Here is a 19419-nt window from a genome sequence, read left to right as displayed (position 1 = left end):
CACACGTTATATATGAATTTTAATAATGGAAATACATGATATGAACTGACAGACTGGACAAAGACCTTTCTCTGTGAAAAAATAACCCTTTCTACCCATTTTATGTTGCTAATATGCATAATGAAATGCATGATATGCTAGAGTTATGGTTAATAGATCATAATTACTGTCCACAATATACCTAATTTTGCATATCTAAATTTTAGAAAGACTATTTGGGAATGCAGATACACAGGACAATCCAGTAATGTCCACAGCATGGAGCTCCAGGGACTGCTAAACAGAAATTATTGTAATATAATGAAAGGTTTTCATATCTAATTTCAGATTTCAAGTGACAGCTTGCATTTATCTGAAAATCAGTCGCTTTCATTTGGCTTTGATATCATCCGAGGATCCTGTTTCATACAATACTAATATATAGAAATACTACACTCTGTTCATAGTAATTCTTTTTGGTAGCACTTTTTATAATCTTGCCAGCTCCTGTAATTGAAAACGATCCACTGAATCAAATTCATGTCGTAAAATGCAGAACACTACAAAGGCGCAGCTGTTTCTCACATGATGCAAAGGTTACTGTCGTGTTCGCTTCGTTCTTCTATCTCCAGAAATCGCGTTCCAAGCATAATTATATTATTCGAGACATCTTGAAATGAGAGATACGATTCGATAAAAACTGAATGTAAAAGACGTTTAAATGCTGCCGTTTGTACTGTATGTCAACATGTTTGTAAGAAATAATTCTAAAACGTATGTTTTTGTCATGTATCTTAACAGACAAGGGAACCACTTCCAAGGACTTGGCACGCGCTGCTAAGATGCACCGTGTCTGTCAGATACATTCAGTTTTAGAGAGTTTAAATGGTTATAGTATCTTGAAATTCTTTCAGCATTGCCAGGATCCTGTATCGAGGGTTTTGTTCATCAGCACCATACCTGTGCTCACGGGTTTCACTGAGGTCGTCCCCTGGGAACGCCAGAAACCAAGGATTGTGGGTTCGAATCCTGGTTCGCCTCCATTGTTTCTAGGTTTGTCAGCACCATACCCGTGTTCGTGGGTTTCGCCAAAGTGGTAAACGTCTGAGACCTAAATCACTTCACGCTTTCCTCCCACATTAAGCTGACACGCCGTGCTAAAACTGGAATACAGTTGAAAGTGACGTTAAACCAAACTCATTCATACAAATTAAGGTAGTAAAGGTCTAAGATCTGTATCGTTTCGGGCTTCCAAACCTCCATAAATTATTCCATGATATAACCGCTTGTAAGGTTTAACCAATCACAAAAACATTATCGACATGACGTATCATTCTCACAACTAATAACTAAGATTTCTTCTGAGGTACAAGCGAGCATGCGCTTTCTGCGAAGATATCAAAGAACGTCGTGCGACTTTTCATCAAAAGTTGTTCGATTAGGTTACAACATTTAAGGTTTTCAAAATGCTACATGGTGCAAGTGGAAGACATGTTGTTCCCGTCATGTTTCATGTGAACAGTTTACCTGCCTTTGCATGTGTTTGTGACGGGTTCCAACGGTGGGACAGGATGCGCTCATCTTTTTCGCGAACACCTGTTATCATCACTATTCGATAGTGATTCATAAACGCATGCTCGTGATACAGTCGGAATCGACACAGCAGCGATTTCTTGTGGCCATGGAAAGGGTTTTTTCGCCTTTATTTAACGAATATTATTCATACTGCCTTTGCACCAATGCATAAATTGCATCTCATAATAACGGAATATAAAACGTCAACGCCAGGAAATAACCAGACTCGATCATCCGTCGAAACAGATTCCATTGGTCGCGAAAGGCAACATAACGGTAAACATTATATGAATAGATCACTGAAAATCCTTGCGGACCCCAGGTATTCGCGAAAAGGGTATGCATAAAATAATAAGTCTTTCAGTAGTGTACAAAAGACAACTTCAACTGATATTAAATATAACCATTTATATTCTTAAAACGAAATAACTTACACACCAATTAAGCAACACTCCTTAGGGAGATATGTCCCTTTGTAAAGGATGACTTGCTTAATTGAATGTCATCGTGGCAACACGGCGTGCGACGCCATGATGTCTGCCATTGGTTCTGCACAGGCCGCCGATAGACCTGGATAGGTGCTGACTTGCAATCAAACAAACCTTTGGGTCAGTGGTGGTTTTGTAGTAATCTAATTTACTCTATGGCAAGTGTGTTGTCATTTGGTTCGAACGGTGTTAGGTGATGCTACGCTGAATCCTTGCTTCAATTGTAATATAGAAGTTGGTCATCCACGCTATCTTGTTATCAGCCTCATATCAAAATCCACTCATTTTTTCAATATATATTGATATCATATTTATTCATAATTTTATGTTTTAAGTGTTCACTTCGAAAAATTCAAAGCATTAACATAGTGACATTTCGGATGATGATATATCTTCCACAACAGTAAAAGGTTAACGAGTTTCAAATGACGAGGACGACGACTGCATATAGTGTGTTTTTAATGGAATAGAAAACTGAATTTGAATCTTTGAAGAATGCGTTCACTAATCGCGTTTTGTTTTGACATTCACTGCATGAAGGAAATCGTTAAATAATTTACGTATCAGGTGATCCTTATGATGGTGATGATGATGATGATGATGATGATGATGATTTTATGTTTAGAGATTAATGCAGTCGCTTTTTACGAGGCATATACATAATATATTCAGGCAACACCAACCAGCACATTTTGTTGATTATACTCACGTGACCTTGTAGCCGTGGCAATAGGCACTGTGTTTACTGAGTTTGTAAAACTTTCATAATTACCCTTCTGCGCTTGCAAGGTGTTTGTGTATATAGTGAATATGCCGATATGTCCTGGTGATATGCCGTGGTGGTATGCAGTTATGCCGTGGTTTTATGCCGTGGTGATAAGACAATATGCCGTAGTGATAAGCCAATATGCTGTGATGATATGCCGATATGAAATCTGTGATATGCCCATATGTGGTGGTGATATGCCGATGTGTTCTGGTGATATGCTGATATGTGCTAGTGATATGCCGACGTGATATGTCTTGGTGATGAGACGATATGCCGTGGTGATTTGTCGATATGCCGTGGTGATATGCCAATATGCCGTGGTGATATGCCAATATGCCGTGATGATATGCCGCATGATATGCCGATATGAAATGGTGATATGATCATATGCGGTGGTGATATGCCGATATGGTGTGGTGATATGCTTATATGTCCTGGTGATATGCCGAGGTGATATGTCTTAGTTATATGCCGATGTGAAATGGTGATATGTCGATATGCCGTGGTGATATGCCAATATGCCGTGGTGATATGCCAATATGCCGTGATGATATGCCGCATGATATGCCGATATGAAATGGTGATATGATCATATGCGGTGGTGATATGCCGATATGGTGTGGTGATATGCTTATATGTCCTGGTGATATGCCGAGGTGATATGTCTTAGTTATATGCCGATGTGAAATGGTGATATGTCGATATGCCATGGTGATATGCCAATATGTTGTGGTGATATGTTGATATGTCCTGGTAATATGCCGAGGTGATATGCCGTGGTGATAAGACGATATGCCGTAGTGATAAACCAATATGCCGTGGTGATATGCCCTGGTGACATGCAGAGTGGGCTTTTTTCTTTGTGGAAGCTGTGCAAGGCCTTCCACAACCACTCAATGTTGCCTAATTTATCTGACTATACACCTTGTAGAGGTAGTTGTTGTAACCGCACATATTAAGTATTACATACTGATATAGCGGACACTGAACTATAATCTCTCGTTACGGTCCGAGCGGATCTATCAGGTTTTTTAGTGTTTCCGCACACCGGTGTCGACACCAAATTGCCGGGCTAACCTTATTCACGCTGAAGACTTTCCCGAGTTAGAATATCGCGATGAGGAGAAATGCGCTGCACGAGGTCAAGTGGAATAGCAGCACGGCGGCCAAAGGACGACAAAGATCTTTCGAATCTGCCACTTCTCGATTAAGACACGGAGCTGATGAATGCATCTGCATATTGACTGAATTGGCCAAGGAGGACACAAGGACGTACACCAATATCCCCTCCTGCCCGGACTGTCATCACAACCAGGCGTAATGGCTGTAAATACCCAATGATGAGAGATTACAATGTCGTTCTACCAAGCCACGAGTCTTAAGTGTTGTGAGTGATCACTTCATTACGATCGACGCTGTCGTCATCCCCCTGTAACTGGTACTTCTTGACGCAACGACTGTCATACTTCGAGAGCTAATGTGGCCCTCCTCGTGAGTGCTGCGCTGCATGTGGAAACGCAATTTCGCCAAGTATGCAGGTTTAGACGTATTCAATGTATAAGGCCATTTGACTAAGAAATATCTACTGGTGGATTATATGTACTTGAGGAGTCTTACAGATGTAATAACTACCACCATTTACAGACGGGTTCAGCATGTTAGCATGCAGTAGTTTGGCACAAGTGGTTTAATTCCAAATCGATTTTTATTTCGCGTTCTTCTGGGATATAAAAGCCGGTAGGTCCCGCAATATATAAAGATGAACATTAAAACCTCTCGAGTTTACACATCGAAGAGGAATTAAACGCGGGCGTGAATTCCCGTTTTATGACTTGCTTGGAATTTGTTGGGTTCGAGAGTTGGAAATTAAAAAAGGCTTTTATCCTTTTGGCTAGCAATAGAAATTACGTCTGGTGAAAGGCAAGTGAAAATAAAAACGACAACCTCAAAAAAAAGATTGAGAGGTATAGAGGCAGACAGAGAGATAGAGAAGCACTTATCATCCTACCAAATTATATCCCTCAATGACATTAAACTATACTTTTCATTCTGATCCGAAAGCCTGGCACGAATCTGTTGTCTCCATTCACGTTGAACCAATTACCTACCAGCTGTTTTAAACAACCTTTGTGTTCAGTTGACCTGACATGCACTAGCTAGTCTTGCGTCAATAGTGTTTTCCTCATTACTGGAGCCCGACATTTGGGTATCATATCCGACAACTGCAGGATTATTAACTAGACCGACACACTTTGGAGGCGCAATGTTTAGGGCACTCCTCTTTATCTTATTGTCACGTTGGTTATCACGTGACCTATACAAACATTCTCTATTGCCTACAATCAGTCAAGACAATTCTGTAAAAATCCCGACAACACTCTACCCCCGTGAAATAGGCGGGGCGGGGCTCGTCAGGCCGAATGCCCGTGTTCGATTCTCTACGTTTATGCAGTGTGTGAAGCCAACTGTGAACGCATAATTTTGTTAACACATTAAAACTGCTTCATAATTGCTAAAATGAAAAGTAAAATCATACTTACGTTAACGTATCGAGTGAATACATGCGTGACAGTGAATGGCGGAAACTACGGAACGAATTTCACATTGAAGTTTCCGAATTCCTTACAGTTTACATAGTGTCAATGTTCAATTTATCTAAATCAATACCAACCAATATTCCGTCCCAAACGTCATGAGAAGCATGACGTGTTGTGACGTGAAAACGATGATGATTCTACTTATACATAACGTAGTCTGTCAAATGAAAATTATAATTAGTCATGTTATTGAATGGATCCATGACGTGAAGGGTCAAAATCCCCCAATGACAATTACATTTGCCCAAACAGTTATAACTACACTTGAAGAAAATAAAGTATACTCTTAAAAATGCAAACGTTATCAAACGTTGCTGGGATGAAACACAGTGCCGAAAATCTCCATCTTAAGGTCCAAAACTATGGTACCCGTATCAAATGTATCCCCATCGAATAACCCTTTCTTGTTTGTTTCTTTTTTAGCCACCATCAAATATAGGTTTATCCTTTCTTTTTCTGGCAGTTTAGTAATTAATGTTACGAACATTGTTTCAATCCTTCATCACATTGATCCGCCAACTTTATTGAATCGCCGTTAGACTATGACATAGATCTTAACCACCATAGAAATTATCCTTTTAAACATTTTGTTCTTATCAACGTCCGATGGGGTGATTAACATGGTGATAGACCTCAATGTCACAAAGTTGCTGAATAATGGATAATGACTATTTTGAACAGAGTATCCAACGAAAAAGACTCAATGATTACTTAAAAAATCTGTATAATTATATATATTGTCACGACGGAATGCCATTAGGCACCCCGTCACGTACTGACAGCACTACTCCGTCACGTACTGACAAGAACTTCTCCGTCACGTCACGTACGGAGAGCACTACTCCGCACGTACTGATATCTCTACTCCCTCCACGTACTGACAGCACTAATCCGTCATATCACGTCACGTACTGACAGCACTAATCCGTCATATCACGTCATGTACTGACGACACTACCCCCTCACCCACTGACAGCGTTACTCCGCCACGTGCTGACCTCACTACCCCCTCACCCACTGACCTCACTACTCCGTCACGTACTGACCTCACTACTCCGTCACGTACTGACAGCACTACTCGTCACGCACTGACAGCGTAACAATGCCTTACGCCCTGCATCTACAACTTAACGATATCTTGTACTTCAGAGCTAAACTTTTGGTCAGATCGTTTTCTTTATGGTGGTCGTTTTAAATAAAGTTTACACAGGATATGCGCCAGATGGGTTTATAACTTCGTATTAACTCACAAGTGATTTAAGCGTCATGGTGAAATTTAGAGCCTGCGCAATAGTATATATATACTGAACAGTGGATGAAAGCCGATCGTCATTGGTCCGTGAATTCCATCATGCTCTATTATAGCAGAATGGAATTAAATCTACTGGAATTAATTTATAACCTTCTAAACCTATTATTTTTTTCTAATTCAAATTTAACTTGTATTGAATCTACGCTCGAAAGTTAAAATTGAAAATAACTATCGGTTTACCGCCAACGTTATGTCGTTTTTATTACCCTGATGCGTTAGACTCGTCTGGATGGTGAATATCATCACAAAGACCCTTTTCATTACATATTGTGCTGATCCCCAACTGCACACAATATGACAATCCATGTATTTATTACTGAATCAATCATCTGAGCGCAAGGGCATTTGACAGGCTTGAATGTGTAGTCAATTTGTAGTCAATGTTGTGTGGTTGAATGTCACGACTGAACACACTAACATGCGGCTAACGAACATGTGGTAACAAGATCCAGGTCAAATAATCACGATTCAGCTAATGACGAGTAATTTGGAATAACCTCGCATAAGTTTTAGAAGTATCTATAATCGCATATTGTGTCTGTATATTTGAAGATAGTTGAGATAATTATAGGTGACTAAGACGCTGAGCATGGCCCCTTTCTATAGAGGTGGCCTAGGTTTATGCGGCTGTCTGCACCGAAGAGTTGCTTCCCTTCTCGAGTCCAGGATCCGATGATGATGTTTTCGAAATGTGTGTTTCACCCACGTGGTAACCGTCACTACATGGACCCCTGGGATGTTTGTTGGACACGAAGCCGACACGCTTTGTAGGGGAAATACTGGGAGTTAGGCCCAACTCACTCACTCACTCAGTAAACCACGACTTGACACGTGATCACAGGCTGATAGATATGCGAGGGGAGACAGCAGATCAATCAACTACTCTTTTTAAAACATTTCTTAATTGATTTCATGAATTAGATAGAAAGCTAACACTCTCGGTAAAAAAACAAATCAATTGGGCATAGCTGTATCCGATCCTATAAAAAGTGCCTATCACAGATGCTACAGAATACTCGCACTGTAAACTGTATTTGTGAATACAGGCAACAATGCATCACCGTGTATCACGATCCATTCCATATCTAATATTTGTCACAAATTTAGAATCTCGGGTTAATTTATTGAACGTAATATGATATACAACGCATATATTTTTAACACATTGATACTAACTTTTAGATTTGCCCTTTTCCAATGATTAAAATGGGTAACATTAATTGATTGCAAGCCTTGCCACGGTTGATAATCAAAGCAGGATTCAAAGTGATCGTTACATTAATCTTTGATCTCACAATATTTTTCAGTTGATTGTCGTGGAAAGTAGTTCTGTTATTACAATGTCTAAATATAGTCCCCACGCTCCGAAAGCATGATCATGAATATTCAATACTTTATTGTCGTTATATGGGAGACTGTTCGATGTCACGTAGCTCAATACTCAGACAATCTCCGACAAACTTGATAGCCGAAATATGGTCATGATCATGACACCTGGGCGTGGGTTTGACCCGTCACTGTCACCTGATTACGGTGTTATAGCTCCAAATACTGGAATATTGTAATGATAATATTGTGTCTCCAAGTCACTAGTTTCTAAAAGTGGCAAGTTTGCTTGATCGATTGTTAATTTGTCGATGTTGATACTGACTACATCAATGTCGTCTACACCAGCACCTCATCTCAACGGAGAAATAATCGCCTTCAGCGTCAGCATCTACTGATGCTGTAACAATCTGGCGGGGAGACAGTTGTAGCATCTGTGATGCCGAGGGACGAGGACCCGCTGGCAATGAAGGATGAAGGCGTGTGGCGTAATGGATGCGTTTATTATGACATGGAAATCCGCCAATGAGGAACAAATGAGTATGGGCGCACAGTGATTATGTCACGTCACCGAGGAGTAGCAGATGTTGCAGTAGGCGTTGTGGTGTTGCAGTTGGTGGTCCTGTCTCTGTCACCCTGTACATGAGTGAGTGAGTGAGTGAATTCAACTCGGCGGCTAATTGAGTAAGGGTTTAACGCAGATATTACCCCCCGGCACCTGTGAGTGAGTGAGATAGTGAGTTCGGACATGAAATTTAACAATACATTCAGCAACTATGTGTTTATTGTATTGCTATTTTGTGCACATATCGAACTGGAGAGAAAGTCCGTGCCAGATTGTACTCCTCTCGGTGACGAAAGCTGAAATCTAATGACATAAAAGAGAGTCAAATCAAAGCGAATAACTGATAGTTGCTGCAACGCATGATGCAGAAGCATTAAGTGCTTAACATCATCAAATATTTTTTCCATTCATTTATGAGAGCGTTGCATCACTTGGACTAATCAAGCAGTATCACGGAAGAAGCTGCCGGTATCAGTCATGAGGCAGATCAAAAGTTAACATGCAAATAGCTTGCTGACATCGTGCAGCATCTTCTATCAATTTCTCTTCAAAGTTCAAAGAGTCTTGCAGAGTTGCTCGTGCGTCAATTGAATCAGCCTCGCAGAGAGGTTCTTTTGACCACCCCGATACATCAGAGGGTAAGAGTTGCAGACGCAGGCCAAATGAGACATGAATAAGGACTTACTCTTGGACTGATCGCGTTCTCCATTTTGTCATCTTTCTTTAATATAAACGATTTAGTTAGCACGCCCCAGTGCATCTTGAAGAAGCAGGACCTACGTTTAAGCAGCAGGGGGCGAGGAAGCAAGATCGACATAAATCAGAACGGCCAATATAGAGGATATTTGATTAAAGACCTCATGCCAGCGGTGTCCATAACGAAAGAGAGACCCCCCTTTCCATTGACAAACGTGATTAAATAATGCCCACTGACCAATATAACGTCCACTTAATCTCATAACCGTGATCATATCTCTGGCTTTTAGATCATATATGATAACGTAATAGACGTCCCACACGGTTGCCTGGGCCAGTAGACAATTTACGTGTACATTTTCCCTTACAAAGGCCAGATGTAATTGACGTTATTACTCCAGCTGAAACGCCCCAGGAAATAGCAATACTAGAATCAAATTTAATGTGTAAATTAGCTGAGTTTCCCTAGCTTAAAACGTCTCCGTGAATTTATTGCCAAATTGCTAATAGATTAATGGTCTGATTTTGCAATAAGCAGCCAGTTTTATTTGAAAGCATCAATTCCAGTGTTTCCTGCGAATGGCACATTGCATAGATGAAAAACGTTACAGTTGTATGCGTTGCTGGGGGCAATTCGATTTCCAGTTGAAATCTCACTTTGTCCGTTAGAAACGGAAAGAATGGTTTGTAGATATCCAATTGTGACCTTTATATTGAGCTGAGGGGTGAGTGGATTGATGGAAAATACCCAGGAGAAATGCGTAATGTGTTAGCATTGGGTATAAGATAGCGGTTTGTTAACAGTACAATGTTCAATGCGTTGATGTGGACTCGATTCATGTTTCACTATTCTACGTCATGATAGTTTCAGTATGCAGCAATTACATATATTGGTACGTTTTATCTACATTGACAATCGTGTACAGGTGCTAAGAATGTGCACTGGGAGCAACCCCGGTGCATTGCGAGACTGTAAATGGTACATTGCTCACATCCTTTTCACTCTTCAAAGTCATATACTGTCTTGCTGGTAACCGTCCGCCAACAGGGAGGGCGGTCGTCATCAGCGGGGTTTATCTCATGTCGTTGTATCGGAAAAACAAACAGGAGCTATCAAGTGTGTTCCGGGCAAAGTGAAAATTGAAAGACCTTTCAATATCTGGCTTTTGCGATATTTTTTCTCACAAGAATCAATATTCCTTGAGACTTGGCGCCCTACCTCCCGTGTCACAGTGGGAGGGTTTCATTCATTAGGCATTGATTCTGACATCAACCCATCCGCCCTGTGGAGGAGCAGGGCGCTTCTTTACACCGGGCTTCGCATAGTCTTTCCTTTATAAACGTCCGATCGAACAAGCGCGATCTGTTACCCGGAAAGCTACCACTCGACAGCCGACATTCTGGAATGAGGATCTGGTTGTACATAAGTACAAAACTGTCGTGATGTGATATGCAGTATGTTAAAATGCTTATGCGACTGACATATGTCTGTAGATGGCCCAGGCGACTGTATTGGGGATCGATTGGTCACGAACGCTACCCACGAGGGACCGACAATTTAATATATACTGAACCACAAAAGAAACGTAACCCCAAGTAACATTTCATGAAAAGTTGTCATTTAAATATCTGGGTTTTTTTTGTCAAAGTTTCGAAACGTTAACATCAGCTTGTCCGGAAAAATGAAACTTGACGAAAAAACAAAGCAGTTAATATGAAAACCAATCGCCCAAACGCATCATGGCAACGGCCATGGTAACCCGATGCACGTGAGTTCCGTGCACATTGAAATGCACATGCGTTCCCACATTTCTTGCCCTTTAAGAATCCACCCAGATCGGATAACATTCATTCGTTATTGAATTGCTTCCACATGCCAAGATTGACAAGAAATCAGCGACACCAAGCCCTTGGACGATTGCAAGCTGGACAATCTGACCGGCAAGTAGCCAATGCATTTCCAGTCCACGTAAGGATCATATACAGGCTCCAGCAACGGTACCAGACCACCAACACTACAGATGACCGACCATGTAGTGGAAGACCAAGGGTCAAAACCCGACGTCAGGATCGTCAGATTGTGCGACAGCATCTTCAAGATCGCTTTGTTACTGCTGAGGAAACTGCTCAACAGACCATGGGGACACACCAGCGACACATTAGTGCGGACACCGTGTGTCGACGATTGACGAGCAGACACCTCCACTGTCTCAGGCCACACCGAGGACCCATTCTGACACCACGTCATCGCCGGGACCGTCTTCAGTGGGCAACACAACACCAGCATTGGCGCCAACAACAGTGGAATAGAGTCCTCTTAGCTTAACAGACGAGAACCGTTACTGTAACAGCAGATGGCAGAGAGAGAAAGTCTGGGGACGCCGTGGGGAACGTTATTCGGATGTTTGTGTTGTTGAGAGAGACTCGTGTGGTGGTCCGAGCATCATAGTGTCGGGTGGAATTGGTCTTGCACAGAGGGTCGGCCCTGTGGTCGTCCAGAACATCGGTCCAGGGTGAGGCAATGGTGTCACAGCAGCTCGATACATTGATAAAGTCTTGAGGCCCCAAGCCATACCTCATTTACCACGTCGCCGCAACCACGAGTTGCAGCATGATAACGCCCGTGCCCACACTGCGAAAGCAGCAAGAGGCTTCCTCCAGCAGAGTGGCATCAGAACCCTCAGTCCCGATTTAAATCCCATTGAGATTCAAAGATGGCTGAATGACGTCCGACCAAGGCCGACAACTGAAGCTGAACTGCGTCAGGCGTTCCTCAGAGTGAGGGCTCAAGTGCCTATGCCCTTCATCAACCGCCTCATCCATTCCATTTACGGACGTTGCACGGCAGTCATCAATGCACATGGCGGACACACGAGATCCTAACTTGTGATGCCATTTTCTCAGAGACCAGTGTTGTGTTTCACTTTAAGAACATTTGACACTTTAATTTCAACCATGATGATCAGTTTTGCCAAGTTTTATCTTTATTAATATGTCTCAATGACGTGACGTTTCCTTTGCGCTTCAGTATATGCCAAACGAAAATTTTATGTTTTTTTGTTTTTGTGTTTTGTTGCGAGTGTGCGTGCGTGCGTGCGTGCGTGCGTGCGTGCGTGCGTGCGTGTGTGTGCGTGCGTGTGTCTGCTTCTAGACGTTCCATTGTGTTTTTTCTTTGAAATGGATTAGATGTTTATTGACGACACATTTTTGGCGGGTCGATCGAAGAGAAACATCCTCATCGCCTGGACTGTGACAAGCACTGGTTTGTCCATGTAACTGGATCGGAGTACACTCCCTGTCCGCTGTGCTGGATCTAGTGTCGGATGTTACGGTAATGACCCGTGAAGATCCAGGGTAGAGTAGGTCTTCAGCGACCATGCTTGCTGCAACAGGCAACTATGCTTGTCGTATGAGGCGACTAACGGGATCGGGTGGTCAGGTTCCCTGACTTGGTTGATGCATGTCATCGTATCCCAATTGCGTGGATCGATGCTCATGATGTCAATCACTGGACTATCTGGTCCAGACTCGATTATTTACAGCCAGCCGTCTAATAGCTGGAAGTTTGTCGCGTGTGTCGCGTTTAACAACAAACAAACAGTAACAGAGTTGTCACATATGTATATCGTGCGTATCTGTAGCCCCTGGTCCTCTGCTTGAGTACTGCTGTACCATGACCGATGACAGCGGCTGATTCTGTCATCGTAGCAATACCTTATTCGTGGGACCTTATTCATGCAATCATGGCGACAACTTCGATTACTTACAGGCCACCGTGGTTTAACTGCCCTATAAGTCTGTGGAGCTAACCAACAAAACAGCTGGTGATATGATATTCGAATGTTGTTGATAGTTTTGAGTCCCTCCTTCTCTGGTTTGACATATGTTTTACCGTCCGAGCCGTTGTGTACAAAAGTGTTTGTTTATTGTTCTGCACCCAGAAAACTTACAGTTACATGAAAATCTAACTAACCGAGTATATAATAAGCCAGACAAGCAGTGATTAACATGATTGCAACGTTCACAGACGGGTTAGATGCCACGCCATCAGCCAAGTCACCAAGCATGACCCAAAGCCTCGTACAACAAACATCAGGTTGCTAGAGACCTTTTTTGACACGGAGATCCACGGGGGTCGTAGACAAGACAGTTATATTGCATGAAATTGGGCTGGGATGTGTGTACTTTGATATATTGTACCTGTTCCCATAGAATACGCAGGCAGAAGTAGAATAAAGATGTTCAGATTTATGTCACAAAATGAATTTTCAGTATTGATTGTTTAATTGGTTTCGTTTTCTCTATTTAGGTAATTATAATGTATGCTGTATGCCGGTGTTGTTATCATGCCAATAAGGCCAACTATAGTTAAGATGAAAATGAACTAATAATGAACTAATGAGCTTATTGTTACCCTGCCTGGCGCTCGGCAATAAAGGGATGAAGGACTTGCCGTCCATGTACTGTCTGAGTGGAATACTCGTGTTAAACTGCGGCACGGTATCTCAGTTGACTGGAACTAAGTCCGGATTAGTACTAACAGCACACACACACACACACACACACACACACACACACACACACACACACACACACACACACACACACACACGCGCGCACGCATGAACGCACGCACACACACACACACACACATATCTCATTGTGTTGTGATGTGTTCACATATGGTGGAGTGGTAAAGTGTAGTTCTACTCTGTAAAAAGGGATCTGAGCCACCGATTGTTCCACGTGCTAGTTTTAGAAGTTGTTTTCCACGAAATACTTGTATCATAGATTTGTCAATAAATGTCCTGATGTTGCAAACGAAGGTTGCCTCGTACTGTTACGTGTGGTCAACTGGTCCCTCGCATCAGTTGTTTGTTGTAAACGCAGTGGTTATCTACACTCACGTGCAAACTGCAGACAAATGGGTTTTCAATGATCCAGATCTCTCAGATCAACTCTCAACTATCAATTATAATGTGTAAAACTTATCTTTTCTTCTAAACCGATTGCCATGTTTAAGTGACGAGTGACCTCGTGTGGCTTCAGTGATATTGAGCACCACCTGTTACATATTTGCAATTATAAACACAGACAATCATGTGTCTGTGTTATAAGGTTCAACGCGTTTATATAACCCCAATACTGAAGTATACACACTGACAATCATGTGCCAGTGTTATGAGGTTCGCTTCAACACGTTTATATAACCCCAGTACTGAAGTATACATACAGACAGTCATGTTCCAGTGTTATAAGGGTCGCTTCAACACGTTTATATAACTCCAGTACTGAAGTATACACACAGACAATCATGTGCCAGTGTTATAAGGGTCGCTTCAACACGTTTATATAACCCCAGTGCTGAAGTATACACACAGACAATCATGTGCCAGTGTTATAAGGGTCGCTTCAACACGTTTATATAACCCCAGTGCTGAAGTATACACACAGACAATCATGTGCCAGTGTTATAAGGGTCGCTTCAACACGTTTATATAACCCCAGTGCTGAAGTATACACACAGACAATCATGTGCCAGTGTTATAAGGGTCGCTTCAACACGTTTATATAACTCCAGTACTGAAGTATACACACAGACAATCATGTGCCAGTGTTATAAGGGTCGCTTCAACACGTTCATATAACCCCAGTGCTGAGGTATACACACAGACAATCATGTGCCAGTGTTATAAGGGTCGCTTCAACACGTTTATATAACTCCAGTACTGAAGTATACACACAGACAATCATGTGCCAGTGTTATAAGGGTCGCTTCAACACGTTTATATAACCCCAGTGCTGAAGTATACACACAGACAATCATGTGCCAGTGATATAAGGGTCGCTTCAACACGTTTATATAACCCCAGTGCTGAAGGGTGCCAGTGTTATAAGGGTCGCTTCAACACGTTTATATAACCCCAGTGCTGAAGTATACACACAGAAAATCATGTTCCAGTGTTACAAGGGTCGCTTCAACACGTTTATATAACCCCATTACTGAAGTATACACACAGACAATCATGTTCCAGTGTTATAAGGGTCGCTTCACTGGTTTATATAACCCCAGTGCTGAAGTATACACACAGACAATCATGTGCCAGTGTTATAAGGGTCGCTTCAACAGGTTTATATAACCCCAGTGCTGAAGTATACACACAGACAATCATGTTCCAGTGTTATAAGGGTCGCTTCAACACGTTTATATAACCCCAGTGCTGAGGTATACACACAGACAATCATGTGCCAGTGTTATAAGGGTCGCTTCAACACGTATATATAACCCCAGTGCTGAAGTATACACACAGACAATCATGTGCCAGTGTTATAAGGGTCGCTTCAACACGTTTATACAACCCCAGTACTGAAGTATACACACAGACAATCATGTGCCAGTGTTATAAAGGTCGCTTCAACACGTATATATAACCCCAGTGCTGAAGTATACACACAGACAATCATGTGCCAGTGTTATAAGGGTCGCTTCAACACGTATATATAACCCCAGTGCTGAAGTATACACACAGACAATCATGTGCCAGTGTTATAAGGGTCGCTTCAACACGTTTATATAACCCCAGTGCTGAAGTATACTCATCCAGAGTGCGTCCCCTTTATCACCACCTTCAGTTAATCAGTTAATGTCCACGAACCGGGTAATCGTGATATACTTCATACTGGGATTACAGTGGAGTGGATCGTTATGTAGCCTATTCAAGACGTATTGTTAATATCATTACAATAGTTTATATCAAAATCTATACAACAGGTAATGTTAAAACGCATCAAATATCTGCACCGAAACAGCTGTTGCCACGCTCTGTTGACTTACTCAACCCGGTTCAGCGCTCAGCAGCGTCCATGCGAACTATAAACATTTCTTTTTCGGTTATTCTGCAATATCGAACCACTGTAGCAATTAACGTATGTTATACCAGTCGTCGTTGTCACACACTATATGCTGGGGCGTCTGAACGGATCAATACATCACCAGATAAAGGCAGTGATGGGTATTTGAACGAACGGATATCGGCATAGAAAGTAGTATTGTGCGCATTCATTGATGCTGGCAAATGCACGTTGTGTGTGGCGTCCGCACTAGCATCTTGCAGTGGGAATGTGTGAAGGCATTCCTATCAAGACGGTATGAAAGTGTCACCATGTAATATCAAATCAGCCATGTTTAAATAGCAAACGTGTGATAAATGACACACATCCTACACTAGAAGAAAAATACAGATTGATGTTATTGAAACTCTCGTGTCAGATCATCATTTGATGTTTCCAAATGTTGTTACTTTATGTCATACTGTACGTTTAATGTATTTATGGATTGATTGATGGATGGATGGATATATATATATATATATATATATATATATATATATATATACGAGATCTTTATTAATACTCTAAACAACATTTCAAACCTCTGTTGCGTCTCTTTTTATAAAAAACAAACATACACCAAGTTTATAAACTATTTCTGAAAAGTGCAATTGATATTTATTCTGTTGAGAAATAGCTCGAGTGGAATGTTATCTGGGCTCTGTAAGGTCGAAACTGGCAGACATAATAGTACAATAGTACGACGTTGAATAACATGTTTTTGCTTCCGATTTTCGAGACAAGACACCTCAGTGAGTCTAGGCCATGGCCCAGGAGACACGGGCAGCGAGACGGGGACATTCAACAATCTGTGGTTTCCTGGGCCTTCTTCGCCCGAGATGCGTGTTACATTACAACTCATGAATCACGTTCCATGTAATGTCGGGAGCACATACAGAACAGTCTTTACCAGCCGTTACAAAAGTTGAGATTTTGAAACGATCATCGCCCGATTAAGACACATAAAAAGTCAGATTTTGGCAAAGAAAACTTTACTTGTTTTGCATCGCCATCTGTTTGTCGCAGAGTGTACACAAATTTCCCCGACACTTCGCTTATCAACAAAGGTGTTATCACGCAACAGTTCAACCATTGTTAGGATCTCGCCAATTATCCAATCGTGGTCACCGTTCCTTGAGATACGTCTGGTGTTTTATCAATACCCATGATGAGCAGAACTGGCGCCCTGCAAACAAAAGTATTAATTTAATATATTCTTAGAAGGCACAAACAGGTCCAGCAGCACGATTTCCCTGTGTCATGGCACATTTCGCTCTGCCCACTCTCAGCTCTTGGCCTCGACTCATACACAATACTCTTGATTTGACATTTGCAATGTAGAGGCGTCACTGGGATATTCATAATCGTGTATATGTCCGCCGCAAACAAGCATTTGTCCCCCAACACGAGCTGCGACATACGATGCCAGTGTGCTTCAACCACCTATTTATACAACTCTCACCATAGGAGATTTGCATAGTAATCTCATTCCCAGGGCTATTCATTCATTGTACACCTGATAGATTTCCGATGGTATCCAACCACCTACCACACAAGGAAGGCAATTAGGTTTCCTGTCACATGAGCTATCAATTAAGAGACCAGCCATTAAGTCTTCTTATGGACCGACAGTTTAGTTGAAGAAAGCATCTTGTCCCGGGGAAAAGTGTCCACTTTGTTTGTTCTATGGTAGCAAGGGTTGTAAATACATAAAAACTGTATGAAGAGTAAACGTTTCAAGAACAGAAGTAAATGAGTAATACGGAAACCTGTAAACTTTGACATGTTTTGGAAAAGTATCAACACAAACTGCCTTGAGCGAACTATAATCCCTACTGCTAGGTGCTTCATCCCTTAAATAACTCTCAAAAAAATGTAGGGGATCATGACAAAAATATGTTTTGATCAGTTTTGAAATATGCCAGAGATAAAACGGTAGCCAATATGTTGCCGACACAAAATGTTTATCGTCGGTCGCCACAGGGCGCCCTAGGTCAGCAACACAATCCCAAGATCGATTAATCAAAACCCAGGCTTAAAGATAGAGTCAAAAGTCGCTTTTCACTTGCGCCGGGCCACCGGAGTCCAAGCTACTGACCAGAAGATTAGAAATCGTCATGCAGCTATTTCTCATGCCCGGCGACCACGTGTTGTACCACCGTTAACAAAACGAGTTCTAGCCAGACGCCAATGGTGTGTGCTTATGGCGTAGAAACTGGGAAAATCGCCAGTTGTACCGTGTAATGTTTTCAGATTCACTGGATGGGCGTGAACGTGTCAGGGGAGGCCTTAACGAACGCCGTGCAAACGTCAACGTAGGGCAACGTGAGGCAACGTGACAGACTCGAGGGTGGGTTGGTAATAATATGGGGCTGGACCAATATGACTGCCAGTACGCCACTGTGTGTTGTCCATGGAAGGGTCACTGGACAGTACTACCGAAGACAACATACAGATGCCAACTTTTTTTTCGTTCTAGCCAGACGCCAATGATGTTTATGGCGTAGAAATTGGGACACGCGCCAACTGTACCGTGTAATGTTGTCAGATGAGTCCAGATTCACTGGATGGCCGTGAACGTGCCTGGGGGAACGTGTCAGATTTGATGTTTTGTTTGTTTGTTCTTTAACGCCACACTCAGCAATATTACATACACAATGGCGGTCTGTAAATGATCAAGTCTGGACCAGTCAACCCAGTGACTGACATCATGAGCATCGATCCACGCAATTGGGATACGATGACAAGTCAACGAGCCTGACCACCCGATCCCATCACTCGCCTCTTACGACAAGCGTAGTCGCTTTTTACGGCAAACATAGGTTGCTGAAGAGCTATTCTGACCCGGATCTTCACGGGTGACAGAATTGAGCGTGGGTTGGTAATAATATGGGGCTGGACATCTAAGGCAACCAGTACGCTACTGTATATTGTCCAAGGTAGGGTCACTTGACAGTACTACCGACACAACATACTAGAGCCATGCAGGTCCACGTGTTTTCTCTTTCAAGACGATATAGACCATGCCCACCGTGTATCTACCGTAACTGACTTCCACCAGCAGCAAGACAACTTCAGAATGCAATGGCCAGCCCCACCTTTACCCCATAAAGCGAACCTGGGACATGATCGTGAGACGTCAAAGGCCACTAACTGCGTTAACTAAACTGGGCCAGTCGCTTCAAGAGTAGTGGACGAATGTTTGACGAATCGTAGGGGCA

The 19419-nt window shown here is 42.2% G+C and overlaps 1 protein-coding gene across 1 annotated transcript in view; it reads left to right on the top strand.

The window, feature by feature from the left end:
* Positions 1-19419, top strand: part of LOC139470317 (zwei Ig domain protein zig-8-like) — a 141061-nt gene that overhangs the window by 69519 nt on the left and 52123 nt on the right. The gene's annotated exons all lie outside the window — the stretch shown is intronic.

This window comes from Haliotis cracherodii, unplaced genomic scaffold (assembly GCF_022045235.1).
Source record: "Haliotis cracherodii isolate W230 unplaced genomic scaffold, xgHalCrac1.p SCAF_1, whole genome shotgun sequence".
In the NCBI taxonomy this organism is placed as follows: domain Eukaryota; kingdom Metazoa; phylum Mollusca; class Gastropoda; order Lepetellida; family Haliotidae; genus Haliotis; species Haliotis cracherodii.
Note: the sequence above shows the minus strand (reverse complement) of the source record. Positions and strands in the feature narration are given on the sequence as shown.